Genomic DNA, 22746 nt, shown 5'->3' on the forward strand with positions numbered 1-22746 from the left:
GAAATTTTGGAAGCTTGCATACTGTATGATTTTTGAAAGGCTTATACAATTACCATTGAATTTGGATGAGGTCTATTCCTAACAATATATATATTTCTCAATTAAACTTTGCCCTTCCAGGGACCTAAATTACCTTTGTCTAGAATCTAGATTCCTGATGTGGAATATATTCCAGAGGCAATAGGGCCAATGCAAATTTATTTCATTTTTAATATATATGACTGAAAAATACAGTGAACAGCAGCAGCTATTTTGCAAAGCAGACCTTTATATCAAGAACTCTGCTGTTTAAGATTATGTTCTGATTTGCTGTGTGTCTTTTTACTCTGATCTCTGGGTTTAGAATAAAACACAATCTTACCTCTTGCTTTCCACAAAGGCTGGAAATTTTAGGACGAGAAAAAAAATAAGGCAGAGCATAGCAGGCTTGCACCTGGCTGATTTAAAGGTATGCCATGAAGAGGACAATTCCCACGTAGCTCAAAGCACTGCATGAAGTACTGCAGTCCATTATGTTCAGCACTCTTCTTACAATGCAGTTTTAGGGCCTAATCCTGTATCACTCCAAGATTTGTGATGCCAACATAAGCCATGTAGAGACTGTTGCTGAAAAGTTTTGTAAGAGGAAATTTTGAGGAGGGACTTGAAAAATGAAAAGTGTGATTGTCTGGTGAATGACCAAATGATAGGCTGAGTGTAAATGGCAACAGTGGATGAATCCTGGCAGGGCTAAGCTATCGAGGACTTACTCGCCCAAGGTCAGACAGCGAAGCAGTAGCAGAGCCTGACACTTAGCAACACCACAACCCTTTTTCCCTTTAGACCGTGTTGAATAGCAGCATTAAATAGCCTTAATTTCCTGTTACTACAGTTTAAAAACAAAACAAAATCTCCACAAACATTTAAAAGGCAGAAACTGGTAGCATTGATCTTCCTCCCAAAGAAGAAGTAGCCTTAAATGATGCAACTGCAGTCTTGCAGGTCTTCTTCCTGAGAATTTGATTTTAATTATCAAACGCCACAATTATGTAAATAATAATAATAATAATAATAATAATAATAATAATAATGATGATGAAATCTCCTGACACCACTGTGGATGACACTCCCTGACCCCAAAAGCAAGACATTATGCAACTAGGGGCAAGGGAGGAACAGAGGTTTCCCCTTCCTCCTCACACATGCTGAAGCTGGAGCCCACCTGACCCCAAAAGGAGAGAGGCTCACCAGGTCCAGGAGATGAAGGCACCATCTGAGGCAGCTCTCCATCCCATCCTTGTCCCCATCCCGATCCGCTCCTCACTCACATGCTGAAGCCAATGCCCATCCCATCTCATCCCCCTGCCTGTTCCATGCCTATGCTTGACCCATGCCCAAGCCCAGCCCATGTCTATCACATTCCAAAGCACATCCTCTCCCCTGCCCATATACCTTCTAATGCTTATGTCCACACCCAGCCCATCTCATCATCATGCCCATCCCTATGTACATGCCCATGTCATGCCCACGACCTTTCCATGCCCCTGACCACCCCCTCTATGTGCCAAGCCCATCCCCTTCCTACACTGCGTCCACATCGACCCTCTCCCCATGCCATGCCTATGTCCATCCCCTCCCCATGCCTACACCATGCCCATCCCTTCCTTATGCCCATGTTATACCCATGCCTTCCTTATGACCATCCGTCCCTTCCACACGTCCATGTTCAACTCCTCCCCATGCCCATGCCGTGCCATGCCCATGCCTATGTCCACCCCTGCCCCATGACTATGCCGTTCCATGTCGTGACCATGCCAATGCCTGTGTCCTCCTCTGTCTCATGCCTATGTGATGCCCATGCCCATGCCCAGTTCCTATGTCCATGACATGCCCATGTCTATCTCCACCCGTGCCGCATGACTACACCATGCCCATGTCATGCTCATGCCCACATCCCCTCTGCCCCATGCTTATGCCATGCCCATGCCTTGCTCCTCCCCATGCCCATACCATGCCCATGTCTACGTCCACCCCTGCCCCATGCCTATGGCATGCCCATGCCACCACCTTCCCAGCTCGCCCCATGCCCATACCATGCCATGCCCGTGCCTATGTCCCCCCATGCCCATGCCATGCCGATGCCCATGTCCAATTCCTCCCCATGCCCACGGCCATACCATGCCCATGCTTATGTCCCCTCCCACCCTATGCCATGCCTATGGCATGCCCACACCCATGTGTCCCATCCTCCCTACCCCATGCCTGTGCCATGACGGTGCCGTGCCCACATCCATGCCCATCTCCTCCCCGTGCCCATCTCCTCCCCATACCCATTCCACCCCATGCCCATTCCCACATCCATGCCATGCCCATCCCCTCCGCACGCCATCCCCACGCCCGGAGCCTAGCCGAGCCGAGCCGAGCCGAGCCGAGCCTAGCCGAGCCGAGCCTAGCCGAGCCGAGCCGCCGGCGGTGCGCAGCAGCCGGCCCATGTGTGTCTGTCATTCCCAGCCCGGGAGCGCCGGCTCCTGCCTCCCATTCATGTAACCTGTGTGTGTCTCTCTTTCTCTCTGTGTGTAACAGAGAGAGGGAGAGAGAGAGCGAGGCAAGGAGAGGAGGAGGAGGAGGGGGGAAGCTTTAAATAAAGCCTTTGGATTGCAGCTGCTTATTTTGGGCAGTCCTACCAGGGACGATTCCTGCCAGGAAAGAAGCTGGACCGGTCCTTCTATTTTTTTGTTTGTTTGTTTGCTTTTAAATTTATTTTGATTTTTATTTTTGGGGGTGGCGGTGGTGTATTGCCGAGCTGCCTGCTGAGATGAGCTCCGGTGCCTGGCTGTAGTTGCCCACTTTGGGATCGCTGGACACATAAGTGGCATTTCGGTGGGGGGACGCCTGCAGACATGGTAAGCTCGGCTTTTTGCTCTGAAAAGTGCATTTGTGCGATCGCCTCCCTCCAGTTTTCCCTTCCCCCTTTCCTCTTCCCACCAAGCAGACAGGCACACGGGCTGGGGCTGGGGAGAAGCTCCCTGAATCCCTGTTTTTTCCTCCCCAACATCCCTCCCTCTGCCCAGCTTGCTTTTCTTCCCCTCGCATCCCAGCCCTGCTGCTCCCTCCGCGCACAGTTTGCAGCAAATTCAGCAGGAGGCAAAGATGCTGCTGGAAGCTCTTGGCTGGGGCGGTGGGGACCAGGCACCCTCAGCCTGGCAAGACCTTGCTCCAGGGTATGTTTGGGGTGGCTTTTCCCATCCAACACCCCCCCCCCCCCCCGAAACCCTTCCCTCTGCACCCCGAGCGGTGCGGCTGTGCTGGGGGGGGGAGGCATCAGTGCAGATTTGGAGGCACTGGAGCAAGGATGCAGCTTTAAGATCAATCGGTGTTATTTATGTAATAGTAAAAGCGGGGGGGGGGGGGGGTGTGTGGAGAAGAAGGGAAAAAAAAAAAAAAAAAGTGCCTCGGTATTTCTCAGCTGCACAAAGCTCCTTTTGCTCTGTCTGAACCCTCCGCCCCGTTCCCATGTCCTGCTGCAGGGTGGGAGTGTGTGTGTGTGTGTGTGGGGGGGGTCTGTTTACATTCGGATCTGTGAGAGACTCAGGGATGGGGAAGGGGTCTCCCATTTTCCACGGGAGGGTGGGTTTGCCTCCAACAAAAATAAGAAAAATGCGCTTGACTGCAACTTGAGGGACAATTCTGTTTCTTAGGCATTAAATGTTAAAGCCCTGCTTCCAGCCGTGCCCTGCCAGTCTTAAAAGCTCTCCCAAATAGTGTGGCGTTTCAGAAAAGATGCTGGAGTGCCTGGGAGAAATGCAGTGGTTCAGACTCGTGCTCACATTCAAAGCAATTTGCTTTCTGAAATACAAATTTTGGCTGCTGAACATAAAATTGGCTGCTGCCAAAGGACATTTATTTCTTGGTAGATGTTTTGATTAATTTTTATATTTTTTTTGTCTTTGTCTAAGTTATCTGGGATATTTTACTTTGAAATAAGTGGTAGTTAAGGCATGTCAAATCTTTAAAAAATAATTAAAAATAAAAGCTTAAAGTATTAATGAAGCAGTATATATTTACTTGTTCTTACCATGACCATGCTTAGAAATTCAGTGTTTACAACCATCTAAGCACATGATTTAAAAAAAACAAAAAACAAAAAACCAAACCCCTCAAAAAAACCCACCAAACATATTTATGCCTTGACTTATGGGATATAGAGTCTGAAATACGTTTTTCATACAGCCAAAACAGAGCTAGCTAAATAGTTATTGACTAGATAGGCAAGACCTTTCTGCGTCTTGAATGCATTTGCTCATGGCTCTTCCAGGAAAGTTCAATTCTTTATGATAAAAAAAAAACCAAACAAACAGCAAAACCCTGAATCAAACCATAAAATCATCTCTCCACCCCATCTTCCTTCTTAACTTTTTGCAGTGCAGTCTGATTTACAGCTGCTTTTTGCTTTTTTTTTTTTTTTTTTTTTTTTTTTTTTTTTCCCCTGAGAAAAGTCCCGTGTGAAGGAAGGGACAGAAAATGAGAAAATGAGAGCAAAGCTCTGAAGTTGCAAGTTGTCTGTGCGCTTTTTATAGGTAAACTTCTGCTGCAGCCTGGCAAGTTGTTAGTGTGCTGCTCCTTGCTCTGGGGCTCAGGAGCTTGGGCAGGGGAACTTGGCAGATCCCAGTCTATCCCAACCCAATTTCTTTCTGCTTCACTGACCCTAATAAAATTGCTTACTAGTAGGGTGGCCCCTCCCCTCCTATGGAAAGTGTTCTGCTCCCAACATGTGCGCCATATGTGCCTGCAAAACCCAAGATTTACCCTGTACGCCCATACTATGCCATCAGCCCGTGTATGCCAGCTGCACGCTGGGGCTGGCAAGGGCAGGGTATCGGCCACCAGCCACCCCAGCATCTCCCTGGTTTGCTGGGGGAGGCTGGGGCTGAGCCAGTGATTTGTATTTAATTTATTTCATTGGCCCCTTCAGAGCCAGGCGCCTCCCACTTAGTGTCTCAGCCTGTAGCACTTTTATAGGCTTGGGTGGAAAAAGCAAGGAGTGTGTGTGTGTGTGTGTGTATATATTTATTTATTTATTTATTTTTTAGTATGGTGTGCGTGTGTGTGTAGGCATAAAGGTAGGAAGACGCGTCTCCGTTGCACTGTTTTGCAGCGAGACAAGCCTTCAAAGCAGCTCGCTTGGCTTTGCCTGTGTGACAAGGCTGTAGGAATTCGCTGGTTTGTGGCCACTGCGAGCTGCCCTTCCCTGCTCAATTCCCAGCTCCCAGCCTGTGCCACGCTGATGGATCAGTCCTTGCTGGTGCGGGCTGTTTTGTGGCCATGAGGATTCCCCGCTGCCATGATCCCTTAAGGATGTGACTCCCAAGCCAGCACATGGGCAAGGAAAATGAGGGTCTGTGGTGGTTTCCAGCAGGTTTGGGGACGGGGAGGGGAGCGTGAGGTCGCGGTGTGTGGCCAGGCGTTTCCCAGGCACGTGGAAATGTTACCTGGGTTGTGCTTCCCCCAGACAGTGAGACCGTTGCTCTGCACTGGACCACTCTGGGAAGGGGGTCTGCACTTTTGCAGAAAATCTGTTTCAGTTTTTCCCCCTTTTACCACTGAAAAATCACCAGAATTGGGAATTGCTGCACTGAGATGTACTGTATCTCTGCAGGGACTCCTGCCTCTGTGCCTCACCCTCCCTTCCCGTACATACGTGCGTGCATGTGTGCACATCCTTACAAGGGGAGATTTTCAGTTTATCTTGTCATTTGTTTGTGTGATTTGGAGAAAAAATGTCATGTTTTGGTGGAGAAAGAGGATCTTCAGTGTGGAAAGAGGTTCTCAGGCTGGTCTTTGGCAGGGGAAGGGGGAAAAGGCGAAGAAAGGTGCACAAGTTAACTTCATAGTTTCCTTTTTTATTCCCAAGAGGTCCTGGTTTAGAAAGGCTTTTCTGGGGAGAATTTATCTTCTCTGATTTTAAAGGATAGGGAAGAATCATTGAGGGAAGAGACTAAAACTACTCGTCTGGTTTTGGTTGGGGAGGGAGGGGAGATATCCCCTCGATGATTTATTTACTACATGGTTGGAAAAAGGGAGACATTGCTCTGGGTTCAGTGGATCTGGGGGAAGGAGTGAGATTTACGCTGAGAAGACTGGGGTTTTGAAGTCCTTGTTGCTTAATTATTTTCCTTGACTCATTTAAATTAGATGCTTTCCTTTTGTTTTGGTGAGGGGATAGTACACTGGCAAGAGAAAGTGTTGTTCTCTTTTGTTTTGCAAAGTGAGGAATTTTTTTTGCTTTTATTTGATTGGTTTCCTGGAGTGCGTAATAACTAAAATGTTATTTCATTCCCTCTACAACATGTGCACTATTCTAATTAAGAGCCCGCTCTGATTATTTTTAACCTGGTCGTTCACCATTTCTCTGCTCAGGAGAATAAAACATTGAGTTCTTGTACTTGAAAATAGTTGGGATGCTTAAGAAAAACTGCCTTTTCCCTGGGAAGGTCATTTCCAGTTCTGTTCGAGCTCCCGCTTCACTGGTTCACTTTCTGACAGAATCACATCCTTGCAAGGAGCAGAACTGTGATCTTACGTAACTTGATGTTTCCAGATCAAAAGTTACAAATATTGCAGTAATACCACAATGAGAGAGATTTGGCAGGAGGAGTGTTGCATGACATATGTGATTTCTTACTAGGGTTTGAAATCAAGGTGGTTTTAAAAATTTATGGGGGGAAAATGAAGAATTAAAAAAGATGAATAAACAGAAACTTGCTCGTTTGATATATTTAACATCACTTTCTCTTTTTATCTTATCTCTGTAGGCACTTGAGTCTTTTATTTTTTCTTTTTTAAAAGCAAACTCTTCTGTGTTTAAGAAATCTGTAATTGTAATATCAAAAAGTGAAGCAGTTTGAAACTCTCTCTCTCTCTGAGATTTGATTCAAAGAAATGGAACTATGTAAATCAATGTCAATTCAGATTTAAAGACTCGCTCTTACCTGCCCTGTTACAACGTCTATCAACGCAGTTTATTGTAACTAAACGCTAAAATATTCTGTTTCTGCTTTGAACCGACAGATTGGCATTGCTGGGCACTTTGACAGAGTAACGTGCACCACTTGCCAGTGAATTGGGTATTCATGGATCCTTGACAAATATGTTTCAGAGAAAATGTCTTGTAATGAAATATTTTTAAAAATATAAATATACATGTATATCCTCTTTGCTGGAGATTAAAAGGAAGAAGAATCATGGAGAAATTTTATATCTTAACTCTATCAGCATAGCTTGAAGAGTGGTGCTGTAGTGTGGCTGTAGGACTTCTATTTTTACTCAGGAATAAACATATGATTTGCATTCCTCTGTGCCATTTCACCATCGCTGCACTGATAGTCCAATACTTTTCCTAGAAATACACTTTTTTTTTTTTTTTTTTTTTGCCAGCTGTCCTGAATCACTCTTCCTGGAACCTCTTTAAAGGCAGAGTTGAAATCTGAATAGGAGGGCACGTTTCCTTGGCTTTGGGGAGTTTCTTACAGAAAGTTCAAATTTCTTGGGAAGTTTGAGGCTTGCTCACTGAAACCCTTATGCTTTTATACCAAATTGCTGTGAATGAAGCTCTTTGTGCTGTAGGGGGATTCAAACTTCATTGCACATTGTCCTGTTGGGTATCAGTAGAAGTGATCTTTTTTTTTTTAAAATGTAAAGATGTCCGTGAAGGCAGCAGACATGAAAATCTATGTTCTTCCAGTGTGTTGGCAGCTGGAAAGAGGAAGATGCACTATGAAACGGAATAGGGCTGATAATTAAATTTCCTATTCCAAGCACAACTTGCTTTCTAGGATGTCCTCCTTAAAAAAGCGAGGTGAAGAGGGAAAAAGAAGAGAGGAGTTGCTGATGGTCAGTTTAGGTGGAGGAGCTTGCTGAACTGCATTTATCAGCCCATTTAAATGGGGATGATTCAAATAGATCTCACCGATATCTCCTCCAGCTTCAGTGAAGTAGGAAAACCACTGCAGTCCAGAATCCTGCTTCGCCTCAGTAACAACCACTAAGGCATTAGTAGCAGATATGGTACCCAGGCAGAAGAACAAACGTGAAAGCAGGACATGTCTCGCTGCCCATTGACTTAGGTTTTAGGTGATTATTCAGTACTGTTTTCTCTTTAAACACTGAGTAGAAGCTGTATCACTTGCCTGCTCATTTGTTTGCACACACCGAGTCTTCAAAGTATTCCGGAGGTTGATCAAACAAGGAAAAGTTAGAAAACAGAAGGATTAAATCTGATTTTACTATTTCAGCCCTGTGTTATGTATGCAATAAGGGCTCGCAGGCTTTGTCTTTTCTTCCACAAACTCCAGTAAGTGCCCCGAAAACCTTAAAATTGCTTAAAACTTTCAGTCTAGGGCTGTGCCTTGTGGGGAATATTGGGTCTGTGTTCTATGCCATGCTGTATGGAGGGAAAGAGAAGCCAAAGTTTGTTTCCTGAGCAGGAGTGTCTTCAAGTACAGTCTGTCCTCATGAAAGCAAAGTCCTGGAGGCCAACAAGTTGTAAACAATCTTGTCCACTTAGATCCCCAGGACTTAAATCACCCAATCTTGTAATTTAATCGAACTCTTAAATTTGATAATGGAAATGTTTCCGTATTCTGCCAGTTCCTTTTGAACTGCCTCTTCGTCCTTGCCTATGTAATGTAATGAAGATTAGGAAAGGAGAGTTTGGTTAGTCAAAACGCCTTCAGAAGTAACTGCCAGAAGTGTTTGGAAAAACTGATGGAGCGTGAGAGGTGCTGGAATTTGCTCCCCGCTTGTTGATACACACGGCATTGGGTGGTTGGGCTTGGTGCAGCCTAGATCCTGTCAGCCGGGAACAAGCAAACGCTGCTATTTCTAGAAGATTGCCCTCTGTGGGACTGGGTTTAAGGTGTGATCAGCTTTTTGGCATTGGCACAGATTTTTTGTGCTAGAAAGCAGAGAACAAACTCAAGAACTGATCTCAGGATGCGTTACTGCAAACCGAGCTGTGATCGGGGGTTACTCACGGGGCTAACGCAAAGTTCACACGGCCTTTAATTGCTGTTGTGGGCGTTTGACACGTAACCAGATCAGACTCTGAGCTATCGAGATGATGATACAGAGGTTGCAACACACTTAACTTCGACACAGTTAGGAAATGTTGGGTTGAAGTGACTTGCCCAACATTGCCCACAGTCTTGAGCATCGTTCGGCTGCCTTAATCTGAAACACATTTGTCCTCATTCCTTGGTGCTCTGCTTAGTCAATACAAACCTTCCAGCTCTGCAGTGGGTGAGACAGGGATGAGAAACCTCATCTTCTACTCCTCATTCTCACTGCTTCGTCTCCACGCTGGCTTGGATAAAACTCTTTTATGTTGTGAATAATGACTGCTTCGTAGTGATGATGTTTGATTAAGGCAACTTTCATTGTGTTTTCTTCTTCACTTCTGGGTCTCCAGTACATACTTTTTAATCTTATTATTGGTCTCTTTGTCTTGTCTTTGTTTTTTGGGGTTTTTTTAAAGTCTTGCAAAAGCTAGTAGTTTTGTCACATTACATCATTTCAGTATTTGTATGTGTCAATGGCTTAAATTAACAGATCATCATTGCTTGGTTTAACAGAGTACTCTGCTCCCCTAAACAGGTCCCTCCCCATCCATCCCTCCCTCCCAGTCTAATCTTCTGATCTCCTACCTCTTCCAGCACTATTCTGTAATCCCATTTTCACCCCTCTAATCCCTGCTCCTGCAGGTCTCTCACCCCACCATCATTCAGCTCCATCCAGCTGGGGACCATGCCGAGCATCCGAGAGCATCTCTGATTTCAATTCTGATACTTGGATGCAGACCTGACACATCCCACAGCAAAAAGCATCTTGTTTTGTCCCACACAGGTGGAAATTCAAGTGATGGAAGCTGACAAATGTGTACAAATGCACCCAGTAGCATGTGGCAACAGTGTTGTTATCAAAAATGTCTAAACTTGGCCAAATTCACACAGATTTACACAAAATTCATTAAAAGAAAACCAGTTCTCTCCGAGGCAAATTTCAAGTCCTCCTCTAAAGTCCTAGAGATCCCAGAGGAGGTTTTAGAGAGAAGGCTGAAGGCATTTTTTTAACATGGGTAAAACAACATATTTTTCCCTAGCCTTGTTCTCAGAATTTGCTGAACTGTTTTGACTGAAATTTTCCAAAAAACTTCAGCCTGAGGCAGACAGCTGGCATGGAAATTTTCAGCCCAAACAATTTGCTTAGTATAGTTATGAGAAACCACGAATGCTGTTTTATTATTAAAGCTGCCTCGCTCTTCCCATAATTGACAGCACTACCAGCTTTGCCTTTCCCTAATAAACAGGTAACTTGAGATTTTGTTACAAACTAATTTTGTGTTTGTGTGTTTTATAGATATCTTTATATATTGGAATTTTATTATAAAACCGACACATGCATTTCAGCATATGTTAGCAGATGATGAAATCTCAAGCTTCCTGGAAACAAAAGTGAATACAATTAATGAGAATCCCACAAAGCTGCATCAAAGCAATACAACATTGCAGGATTTGTAGAATGGGATTAAAACCGAAGAAATCTCAGGAGATTTTGCATTGACAGAGCAATCACACAAATTCCCCTGTATCCCACCTTCGGGTTCATGGTTCTTCTGACAGAAGAATTCTGATTTAATACAACAACATTCTCTTGTAACAGCAACTGTTATTGCAAATCACAGTCAAAAAGCAAGGGGTGGGGAGGGATAACAAAACCCCACCAAACCAAACCAAAAGCGAAAGAGCAGATAATTTTAATTTTTGTGTGATCAGATTTTTCCTTTTATCACCATTGCAGGTGACTGAGGCTGTAGTTTCACATCAGAGCCAACCTCTGGAGCCATTGCCATGGAAGGGCAGGGCTCCTGCTCTCTCCCTCTCCTTCCCTCTCAGATCTTTCCCCACATCCTCTCCTTCCAAAGCATATCTGATCTTCTGATTTAATTAATCAATCCAGGAGAAAACTAGCTATTTTTCCATTTAAAAAAAAAAAAAAATTATTTTTCTGCTCAGTTAGTGACTTCCATTCAGTCAATGTGGTGGCAGCACATGTGAGGGGAAAAGAGAAGGAAGGGGTCCAAACAGATTTTTGGAAGTCGTGAATATTTAGGCTAGTCTCCTGACCCAGGAGATTTTTCCTGGGTAACCAGCTGCTTTCAGCAGTTGTATCATGCTGATATGAAGCCTAATTTTATTAATATTAAAATACAGAGTGCATTTTGTCATTACACTCGTCTATCTTCAGGACAGTCTTTTGGACTGTCCTGCCCAGTAGGCACTTGAAGCAGTTGTCCTCTGTCAATTTGCTGGATTCTTTTTAAACCCAGTGAATAGTTGTGATGGCCACAATATCCTGAAAAAAAAAAAAAAAAAAAGTTTCAAAATTTGGAATCGTGGAGTGAGTGAAAAAGTCTTCCTTTTGTTCTGCTTTATATTGCAATTTGGTAATTTCATTAGGTGACTCGTACTTGGTGGGTTATAGGCATCATGATTCAGTAGAAGTCTGTTCTTCCCAATTTTTGTTCTTTTCCAAGCTGAAAATCCCTTCCCCATCTCTCCTGAAAAAGTTTTTCTATATTCCCAGGAATCTTTGCAGTCCCTTTCTCTGTCTTCGTTAATTCTTCTATATATTTTAGAGGTGGGTCGACCAAAAACGCATGTGGCATTAAGATAGGAAGGCATCATTAGCTTATACAGCACCATCCCAATATATTATTCTCCTTTTGTTGTTTATTTTCCCCCTAACGTATCCCAAGATTTTCCCTGGACATTTGACGGGCACAAGCAAAGAGCCAGTATTTGTAGAGGACATCCCATGGTGATTCCCCAGCCACCTTCCTATGTGGTAACAGCTAATTTAGAGCTCACATTGTGTATGCATTGTTAGAATCAGTTTTCCCTTTATGCATTACTTTGCTTTTATTGACACTGAATTTCATCTGATGTTTTTATCACCCAGCTAGTTATTCAGTATTGTGAGAGTAGGTTGTGGTGTAATGATTGGAGGCTTTGGGAGAGAATCAGGAAGTCGAGCAATGAAAAAGGCTCTCATTTTGACTTTTATTCTTGTCCTGGGGATAATCTGAACAAAAATATAACCAACAAAATGCACTTAATATCAAGTAAGAACAACCAGCCTGCCTGTCTTGTGACATCTGACTGTGAAGTTGTCTGTGGCTCTAATGTTTTTGCTTCTCATCGACAGCATCTGAGTATTTTTTCTCAAGCTTCTTTCTAGAGAGCATTTGCTCTTCCCTCAAACAGCAAATTATGCCACTCACTTCATCCACGCTGGAGCATCTGAGTCCTGAACCAAGGGACAACTTAATGACCATCTTCTCACAGCCTGACATGTTTCTCCTGCATCTCCATCTCCTAAATTTCACTCCTTCCTATCCTAAAATCCATGTTGTGTTCATGATGCCCTGCAAAGACGCCTAGGATTCGGAAACTTTAAATACTCTCCTGTTGTTGCTTTTATCTTGCAAGAAAGTGTGAGCAGACAAAGCCACCTGTCTGTCACTTAAAGCCCTGTTTGTTGATGGGCATTTGGGTCTACCTGAACAGTGCTTGCTTTAGAGCTTGGGTTTTATAGCTTATTATTGCTGGTGCTGTTCGCAATATTACTCGGGATTGGAAGGATGCACAAATGACTCATATAGAAGCTACAAACCATTGCTTACATCTCTGCATACCCCCCATACGCTTTAAAATGTCATCTGTTTGTGGCTCTTTGTGCCAAACACTGCTGATCAGGGGCTCTGGGGAGGAATGTTATTGTACACCTGCATCACTTAGTTTTGTATTATTTTATACCTTCTGCATAATTAATGTTTTGTTGAATTTTATGTATTTATTTATTTTGGCTTTATATGCCTTCTCCTGAGATTATGAGACAGCAAGTGTCTAGTAGAGAAGATGGTAACAGGAAAAAAGGGAGTATCAGAAGCTGATACTAGGGAAGAAAAGTGGGTCTTTTGGGGAGGCAGCACTGGGGGTGAGAAAATGGGAGAGCACCAGGAATAGAGGGACCTGTGCCAGCTCTTTCAGTGCTTGAGCTAGATTGCTGCAGCCAGTGCTCTGTGCAGTGAAGATGGTTTGACTGGTTTTTTTTCCCCTTTTTTTTTTTGCCCCCCCTTTGAGAGCATGGAAGGCTAAAAATTCTGTAACATCTCTGCTGTGCATGAAATAAATAAAAAAAAATTAAAATAATCAGGCTACTTTTTACTTGTCAGTTACTATTTCATTTCCCCACACCCAGCCCCAGCAAAACTGCTGATCAAATGTGTGTGTGTGCGTGCGGGCACATATTCTTTATCTGTGAATGCTCCTGTTTGTTTCTCTCTTCTTCCCGCTGTTCAAATGAAAATACCTTGAGCTAACTTTACACAGACTATATGGTAGCTCACCTTGCATCACATTCCCTTGAATATTTCATGAGGGCCTTTTTTTAAAAAGTGCACTGCTCTCGCAGACTGAGTGTTTGGAAGTGGACATTCTCAGTGACAAAGATTTTTGGAGATAACAAAAGCCGGTCACATCCAATCTTGCTTGAATCCCCAAAGCACTGCAGCACTTTAACCTAAACCAGGGCCAGATCCAAGGATCATTACTGTTAATTCAAAGGCTCCCGTTGGTTTTAATGGGCTCTGGATCAGACTTCTTCACTCCTGCTGTGGAACTGTACTGGCTCCCCCAGTGCAGAAACACGAAATGGCCATGAAAATTGAAGGCTGGTTTGGAAATGGATGTCATTTCAACTGCCGGACTAATTGAGCGTACGAGGCTGGGAGGGTGATAGATTTGGGGTTTTCTTGATCTTTCCAAGTAAGTCAAAGTTCCCATAATGAAAACATGTAGAGTGATGTTTTGTAACTATTTTTATACCTACATCAGACTTGATGTTAGTGGCTTTGAATTATTTAACATTTTTCTTCTTCAGCTGTCCTCTCCAGTGAGTTTCCACTGCAGCCCTGCAAGAGTTGTTGTGTAAGGAACAATGCAGGCTGCCTGGCATTGTCTGCTGAGGGGGGGGGGGATATGTTGCCTGTTTTTGTTTTGTTTTATTTCTTTAATCCTATTTTATCCTTTCTCTTGCTGTTGAGAGGGACATCAGGCCAAAGTATTAAATCATACTGACCAGCGTGGGCTGAAAATGAAGTACATGCCAGCTAAAGACACAAATGGGGAGTTTTCTACTTAAACCACTGAGCGCTAATGTCTGTCACATAGGAGGAGCCAACTATTTAACATTCAGTCCATTCAAAAAACATTATTATGTCCCAACGGTAATTTAAAACCACATCTGTTAGAACCATATGTGGGGGAAGTATACGGGTTTTTTTTTCCCCCTTTTTTTTTTTTTTTTTTTTAAGTCCCAAGTTATTCTGTTTATAGGGTTATCTTCAATGTGGGCCTCTTTCAGAATTTCAGACTGACGGCCATGAAATGTGTGGAACAAAAGAAGTAAATGAATTGAACCCTTATCTTTTTCCCTTTGTAATTAATGTGTGGGCTTTTAATGGATATCTGCAAGTAGACATCCAGCTTTGAAAGGAAACCTTCTATAGATTGGGATCATGCCTCTGTTGTCTATAACCTGGTATTTGTTTTTTTCTGTCTGAGGTACTGGATATTTCATTTTTCTCCTTGCTGTTATTCCAGATTTCCATTAACAATGTATGTAACCTTTGAAAGTAGTTCTTTTGGGCAGTCACAGCATCTAATTCTTACTCGGTGGATTTGCCATTGGATTATTCTGTCCTTAAAAATGGAAGATAAAGTTTGTTTTCAAAGCATTCCATCGTTATTATCTGACCAGTACTAACTGGCATAATGTTGAGATCCTTAAACCTAAATAGCATACCTGACATGGCTAGTGGAAGTTGGCTACACAAAACCCTTAGGTCAAAATACCTGCTATAGGGTATTACAGGGTTTCACCATCCACATTACAGGGTGGTGAAAGTGCTCTGTGTCACCTCTACACAGAGTCCAACGTGCTTTGCCATGTTTTTGCATATCCAAGTCCTGCTTCATCCCAGCTAAAGGTAAAGACCTGAGTAATTGCTTTGAAAGAGGGTGACTGGTGGCAAATAGTTGTACTTCCAGGCTTCAAGCACAGAAGTTAAAGTAGCTCCTTATTCCTTCACTCATGTCACCTGCTCCCTCTGTCTGAGAAGTCTTCAATAAAATCTGGACAAAGCTGAATTGCTGAGGGGATGGCAAGCACTGAATTTCTCTCTGTGCTTGCTGAAACTACCCACTGCTTACTGGTAGGGATCGTTTGCATTACGTTGCCCCTCTTCCGAAAAGTCCAGTTTTGGATGGTGATGGCAGGGAGAGTTGTGCTTCAGTTATGATGGTCAGGCTGTAACACCAAATAGTAGCGTTCAAGCTGTGATCCCCTGTTGTTAACTAACATTGTACATGTTATGTGATGAATTTAGAGCACTCCTGGACCTCAAGCTAATACTCCAAATATCCCCCCATAATAAACAGCAAATAACTGCTCTGCTGAGCCTTTTTGTAAGTGCCAAACGCTTAGCCTTGTGTAGTCTCATAGAAATCTTGGCCCTTGCTTGAAGTAATGGATTTCCCCGTTAAGTGCATCCACATCTGTTTGCAGCATCAGGCTTTCTACTGTTTGTCCTTCACAAATAGGCTGAGTATCTCAAAGAGAAATAATCAGAAAGTAAATAGATAAGCGTGCGAGTTGTATTCATGAAACCACCGTTCATGAGCTACGCATCTTTTCAGTGGCATTTACAGCATGGCATATTGTGCATCTCCCTCCAGCTGTGTTTTAAGCACTGAGAGATGAATTTCCTAGCTAAATAGGGTGTTTGTGATCCTGATGTACAGAGCACCTGACGACCGAAGAGTTAAATATGCAGCTATAAATAGCACGCTTACTTTGATGGGATGCATTGTATTTTAATTTTAGCTCTAATTAAAGTTTGGTTGTAGGCATGAAATATCTCAGTCTTTCAGGAACATGTGTAAATCTCTGAAATTAAGCTGTTTTTTGTTGTCTGAATGTTTTGGCACAGTTGTGCCATTGCATATGAAGTTTTATGAGTAGCAATATAATAAAGATGGTTTTGCATGTCAATGAGCAGCATTTTTTGATTCATTTTGGGTTAATCAAGTGCTGAAGATAAATCGGAATGCATTAATTTGTTCTTGGTTTAAAATGAAACTCCACTGTGTCCTGAAAAACTTGTGCCTTCGTGTAGTGAGTTTGACGTTGAAAAGGTTTTGTGGGGTTGATTGCTTCCAGATAAGTGGGGAAGTAGCTATGCTGAAAAAAAACCCCTTTTAATTTGAATGATGCATGGAAAACGTAGGGAAAAATGAAGAAAGCTACAAGAGATACAATGCGTTTTATGTTTTTGGCATAGTATATTCATATCCCTACTCCTTGTCCCTGTGTGATCCCTGCGCATTTGATGGATGAGAAAGATAATTGTTGATCATTTCACAAAGCTCTGCCAGTAACACATACCAAATATAATTAAAACTCCAACTTTATGCTCTTAAATAACTTTTTCACCAAATATGGCAATTAACCACTTTTCTGTCAGAGCAGGAGGAGGCAAAACTTTTTGTGTCCTATTTTCTAGCCACACATAGTGTGACATGCGGAATTTTTCATTTTCAAAACAGTTCCCCATTTCTGTTAGATCTGTTAGATCATTTCACCTTTGAGGTTTCATGGGAGTCATCCTGGAACTTCAGGAAAAGTGCCACAAATGATTCTTTTTGCTTGTTAGACTTCTTTGCATGGTGGAGTTGGACCAGCTCCAGTAATTCCTGTCTCACTAGGTAACTCACTGCAAGATTCTTGCAGCTGGGACACAAACAAGGGAAGTTTAATGTCATCCATCTCCCATTTTAACTCTATGCCTCTGGTGTAGAATTTAGGCTAATTTCTTGGAGGAAGGTTTTTTAAAACACCTTTTGTCAAGCTGATTCATTCCACCTAAAGTTACCGTTCTTCTGTCTACAATACAGGCAAAAAATCTGATCACGAACACCTTTGATGCAGCTGTGGTCTTACTCAAAAGGAGAGCGGGCATTATCCTTTCCTTTAGTAAGTGAGAATACCCAAGAAAGTATCATTTTGGAAGGGCAACATCCAACCACAGGGATCACCTTTAAGGGAAAACAAGGGGAATGACAGATTGATGTTGGGAGTTAACACCTGACGGACAGTCTCAGCACGGCCTGTCCGTGGCGGTCGCTCCTGGACTGTCCAGAGCCCCATTCCACAGGGACACGCAGCACAATGCACTTTGCTCTCTCCTTGAGCACGAGGGCACGCTCCATTAGCTGACACTTGTTTTTACAGCATATGTGCTAGACAGCTTGGGCAGGAGCTGAACAACCCCCAGCCTGCAGATTGTGTCCCACAGGACAATTTAGCTGATCCTTTTTCTGTCGCTGTTTCCTGGTCATGCAGAGACATCTCTTCCCTGCTGCTTCGTTAAAGGACACGTTCCCAAGCCCTCCTTTACCAGTTCCGTCTGCGTTAGCGCTGGGTGGACTTTGAATTTGAAACGTAAATATAACACATGCCTGAATGTCCTGATTAGACCACCGCGTGTGGTTACACTAACTAGTCATAAAGGAGACAGTTTACCTTAATAAGTGTGTTAAAGAAGGGGACATGGGGACTTCTGATCTCTTTGCAGCTGTTCTGTGATCCAAGAGAAACCACTTGCATTTTTGTCTCGTAACTTATGCATCCGTAGAAAAAGTTTTCTAATAACTTCCGAGTTATTTCCTCTTTGCCAAATCATTTTGGTGTCCTGGCCTCTCTGTCTCCCATTCTCCCTTCCTTTAATGTATCACCACAGTGTTCTGGCAGCACTTGTTTTAGGCTACAGAAATTCAGTCTGTCATTCTTCATACAAAATTATTGAATGGGAATCACATTTGCAGACAAGCTGGGAAGCAGAAAGCTAGCTGACCTGTCTTTTGGGGCATATGGTTTTATTAGGTTCCTACATGTGTTTACTTTGATCTTTTCAGTCCTATCCTAGAAGACGATCCCAGGCCAGATTGTAAAATTGTCAGTTTCTTCAAACACATGCACAAAATCCCTTCTAAATTTGTCAGATCTTCTCAATTACAAATCCATTATTCTGTATGAGACAGCGAATTGTTACTTCAACTTGGAAAAGATTAGCCATTTAGCTGTCAGGAGCTCGCAGGATCCAGCGCTGTCTGTAATGCGCTGTGTTCAGCATAGATGCATTCCCAAATCTACATTGTCCCAAATGTCAGAATTAGAAACAAACTGAATTCTGTATTATACCAAATGAGCTGAATCCTGGGACATTCTGACAATACATGCGTATTCCCTTTCTGCAGATCCCATTTTCATCAGGGATTGGTGGTTTCAGAGCATGCACTTGACCTGTGCTCCAGTATATTGTGGGTTGCCCTTTTTTTGCCTGTGTCATGTCCTTACCTCTCCTGCAGTGCTGTGTCCAGCTCGGGGGCCCCCAGCATAAGAAGGACATGGACCTGCTCAAGTGGGTCCAGAGGAGGCCACGAAGATGATCAGGGGATGGGAGCACCTCCCTTATGAGGACAGGCTGAGCAAGGGGGACAGACTTTTTAGTGGGGTCTGTAGCAACAGGACAAGGGGTAATGGTTTTAAACTAAATGAGGAGAGATTTAGACTAGATGTGAGGAAATAATTCTTTACTGTGAGGGTGGTGAGACACTGGCACAGGTTGCCCAGAGATGTGGTAGATGACCCATCCCTGGAAGCATTCAAGGTCAAGTTGGATGGGGCTCTGAGCATCCTGGTCTAATTGAAGATGTCCCTGCTTATTGTGAGGGGAAAGGACTAGATGGCCTTTAAAGGTCCCTTCCAACACAAACTATTATATGATTTTATCATTCTGTCTTCTAGGAAAGGGAAAAAGACATTAAGAGGGAAAAAAAAAGCAAAACAGACTCCGGTATAAAAACTACCTTATGTTACAGCCCCTGACTATGGAATTTTCCACGTTCTCATCCCAAGTACCGTCTTAAAAGAGAAATAATATTTCAAAATTATGTCAGATCCAACATTGGCAGAGTGTTAGCTATCTACCCAATTAAATCAGTTTAGATGTAGTCTCCTTGTATATGATGTTGATAGGTGGTAAAAATATAGTTAACTTTCCAGCATGTTTTATCAGCAATGACTCAGTGTTTTCTAAACATGAAAACTGGGGTGGAGACAGAAAATGCCAAATGAAGCAGACTAGTTGGAGTGCAAATAGAGAAAAGATCTGCGGTTCTAGATGAAAGCAAGTCCCTTTGTTGCCTTCATTTATCCTCATTGGTTGTATAAAAGGACCATGTGAAGGAAAAAATCAAAACCTAGTTACCTTAACTGTTTGTTCAAGTACCACTCAAGCCCAGGCCCCTTTCTGCTTTTCTGAATGAAGTTGCTGGGAGAAGTATGGGACTGGGAGGTGGAGAAGGACTCTCCAAGTCTAAAAGTTTTCTTTAACTTCAGATTGGTTGGAGCAACCGCTGTACTAAAGCCACAGAAATTGGATAATGTATAAAAGGGCCATGCAGGATGACTCAGATTCATACATATGAAAAGAAGATCAGCTCTTCAAACCAAACCAGAGGGAAGCATAGGGAAGAGAGGATCCTGAAATAAAGTGATAAAGCCTAAATATTTTCAAACCTTGCTCATAACAATTACCATTAGTTTAGACATCCTTTGGGGGAGTCATCCAGAGAAGAGGAAAAGAGTAGGAAACTCTTTTTAGAAAAGGAAAGAAAAGAAACCTCCATCTTTTCTTACAAGTTGCACTGGGAGATACAAAGACGGATGACAAAAACCCCCTGAGGCAAACGTGCCAAATTTTTTTTCAGTATCTGTCCAGTTAAAGCATCTATTTAGTGAGTCTATCCAGAGCAGATGCCACTTTTCCCTTTGATAAAGGGACAGTGCAGGAGCTCTCGATGGGGACTATTACCTTGTGATCGCCAGACAGCTGCTTACTAATAGAAATGAAAGTAACCACTGCAGCCCGACGGGTATCAATTCCCTTTTCTCCTCTTCCTATTTAACTTAGGGTGAATGTAGTGAGGGAAGGTTCGTTGTCAAAACTCATTGTGCCAAGAGTCAGAAAATCCTGTGGGTTAGGTTCCTTTCTCCTTCAGATCTCCGTGACAGGAAGCTTGTGTTGGCCAAGGCCCAGAGATTTCTAGCTAATAAATTATTATGTTGGAGAAACTGCTCACCCTGTAGCCATGCTAATTAGGTTCTTACCAGCAATTCAGGTCAGTTTATATTCTTGACGTTAATGTAGGACAGGCAGGTGGGACCATGTGTTGTAGTTTTTTCTTATTTGCAAAATAAGGCAGTCACAGTTTGTAAGGAAACTCAGGTTAAATTCTAGGTTTGCAAAGTCTCTTTGGGGCAAAACTGGAATACCAGTAGCTCCCTGTTTTTTCTTGTTATTGGCTTTGTATCTTGATGGTCCTAATTAGAAATACTTTATGACTGATAAGATAGCTAGCATCTAGGTAGGAAGGTACCAGAACGACATAGATGTTCTTGGTATATATTTTTCACACCCCAACTACGCTTTGAAAAAGTTCCGTATGATTATTAAAAACTCCAAGGCATATTATTTCCCACTTGAGGAACAGTGACTGAAAGTCAGAGATAAAGGCAGAGGCACTGCCAAATAATATTTTGCAGGAGGACATTGAGTATATTTCAACTCGGAAATAAAAGTCCACAAAAATGTTTTACAGTTAAGGGTGTAGTTTTTAGAGTTGCCACAGTATCCAGTACTGCCAAGGACTTATGATGACAGGAAAACTGCTTTAGTAATCAAACTGTGTAAGAAGAAAACAAGGAGGTTAAAGACCCCTCTGTGAGATGAGTAAGTGTATAATGATTTCAGTATTCCTGTTCCTTGTCTTTAGCTATCTGCAGGTGTCAGCTGACCCCAACACATTAATTGAGAATGGTTTTTATCCTTCATAAATGATACTGGATACAGCCAGATGGATTAGCTAATCCCTATCTGTATCCCTATCTATATTTCTGGTTAAAGTTTTATTCAGAAAGGGAATTGTTTTGGTACAGTGTGTAAGTCTCTCTCTGTAAGTTATTACTGATATATATATATATGTATATACACACTTTCTTACATGTCTTTCCAACTAACTTTTTACAAGATTATGAGACACCATTGCCTAGATTTACATTGCTGCCCATGTTTATCAGTGACCTGGGATAAAAAATATGGCTATTGCCAATATTTTGCAGGTGATCTACAAGCTGGGGGAGTTAGTAATGAAAGAGTAGGAGATACTGACAAAGATCTAGGTATCTTGGTAAGCTAGGTACAGACAAGCAATCTCTAATGTAGTGAAACATAAACTCATGTATCAAAGAAAAGAAAAAGCAAGGCGTAACTGTCGTGGGGGATACTCTATCCAGGCACTCCAAGACTGCAAAACACTTCTATGGCATGATGGAAAATTAGGTAAAAAAGGAGCTTTCAGGCTGATGTGAACCTTTACTCTTGTAGGTGAACTGGGAAGTCTCATGTAGGCATGGTGAAATCACCTCAGTGTTTGTCATGGGTTACTGCTGTTGAAATACTTCTTTAGTCTGGTCTCAGTGATAGAGAAAGGATGCTGTTAAACTAGAGAAAATTTAGAAAACAGATAGAAGAATGATTACATGCTTGGTAACAGATCACACAATGAACAACATGAAAAACTCCAACTGTTTATCTCCTCAAAGTGCAAGTTAAGGACCAATGAAATCGTTTTGACTGCTTACAGAGGCAACAGAAATTCACTGGCAGAGGGCTCTTCTGAATATATGTGACAAAGATGCATCAGGAAGAAATGTCAGGAAGCTGAAGCTAGGCAAAGAGACCTGAAGCAAGCTATGTATTATTTACTATGAAGGGAACGACTTGAGGAGGAATATAATGATTCTCTAGACATGGAATATATTTTGCTTTGTTGTGTTTTTAGTACATACTTTTGTTCAAGCTGGAATTAACTCAGCGACACCCTCCACTCTGTGATACACGAAGGGTCTGACTCGTGATTCCTCTTATCTGTATAACTTCTGAATACACAATATACATTTATTTTGATATTCAGCACCTCATTCTCACAATCTCCCATGTGGATAGCGGTGGTCTTCTTTGCCCTGTTTTAGAAATAGTGACAACTTCATTCCCTGAGCAGAGCTTTGATTTCCAAACCCATTCAGGGTTTGTTTTTTGGTTTTTGTTTTTTTCGTTTTTGCTTATCAAGAGCTTGATCAGAGGTTCCCCACGTCCTATATCTGAATACAATAAAACTGAACATGTAAGAAAGCAGGTTTTCTTATAATCATCTGGATTGTTCGCCATTCTTCACATTTTGTACTAATCTGCATCTGTACAAAATGAATACAAATGGCTTATAATTTGATGCAGTTTACATCCCTATACACCCCGTATTTGACAAGAGAGAGAGAGAATGCAAAGCAACAGAGATTCAAGTGTCTGCTACTGCATCTAGATGGAACTGGATTTTATTAATAGATACAAAAGTGCAACAAATCTTCTAAAAATGGTCAACTCTGGAAATAAAAAAAACCGGTTCTTTTCTGGGTTTGAGTGGAGAGAGTGGAGTGGAGTGGAGAGAGCACAGGTATGAACACATAGCA

General features: G+C 42.5%; 1 protein-coding gene across 4 annotated transcripts in view; it reads left to right on the forward strand.

Moving 5' to 3' along the window:
* Positions 1–2605: 2605 nt before the first annotated feature.
* The window catches only part of TENM4 (teneurin transmembrane protein 4), a 601586-nt gene continuing 581445 nt past the window's right edge, over positions 2606–22746 (forward strand). For all 4 annotated transcript variants that reach the window (XM_074918363.1, XM_074918372.1, XM_074918381.1 and 1 more), the window contains exon 1: positions 2606–2882. The gene's annotated coding sequence lies outside the window, so the exon portion shown is untranslated. The remainder of the gene's footprint in view (positions 2883–22746) is intronic.

This window comes from Athene noctua, chromosome 1 (assembly GCF_965140245.1).
Source record: "Athene noctua chromosome 1, bAthNoc1.hap1.1, whole genome shotgun sequence".
Lineage (NCBI taxonomy): Eukaryota > Metazoa > Chordata > Aves > Strigiformes > Strigidae > Athene > Athene noctua.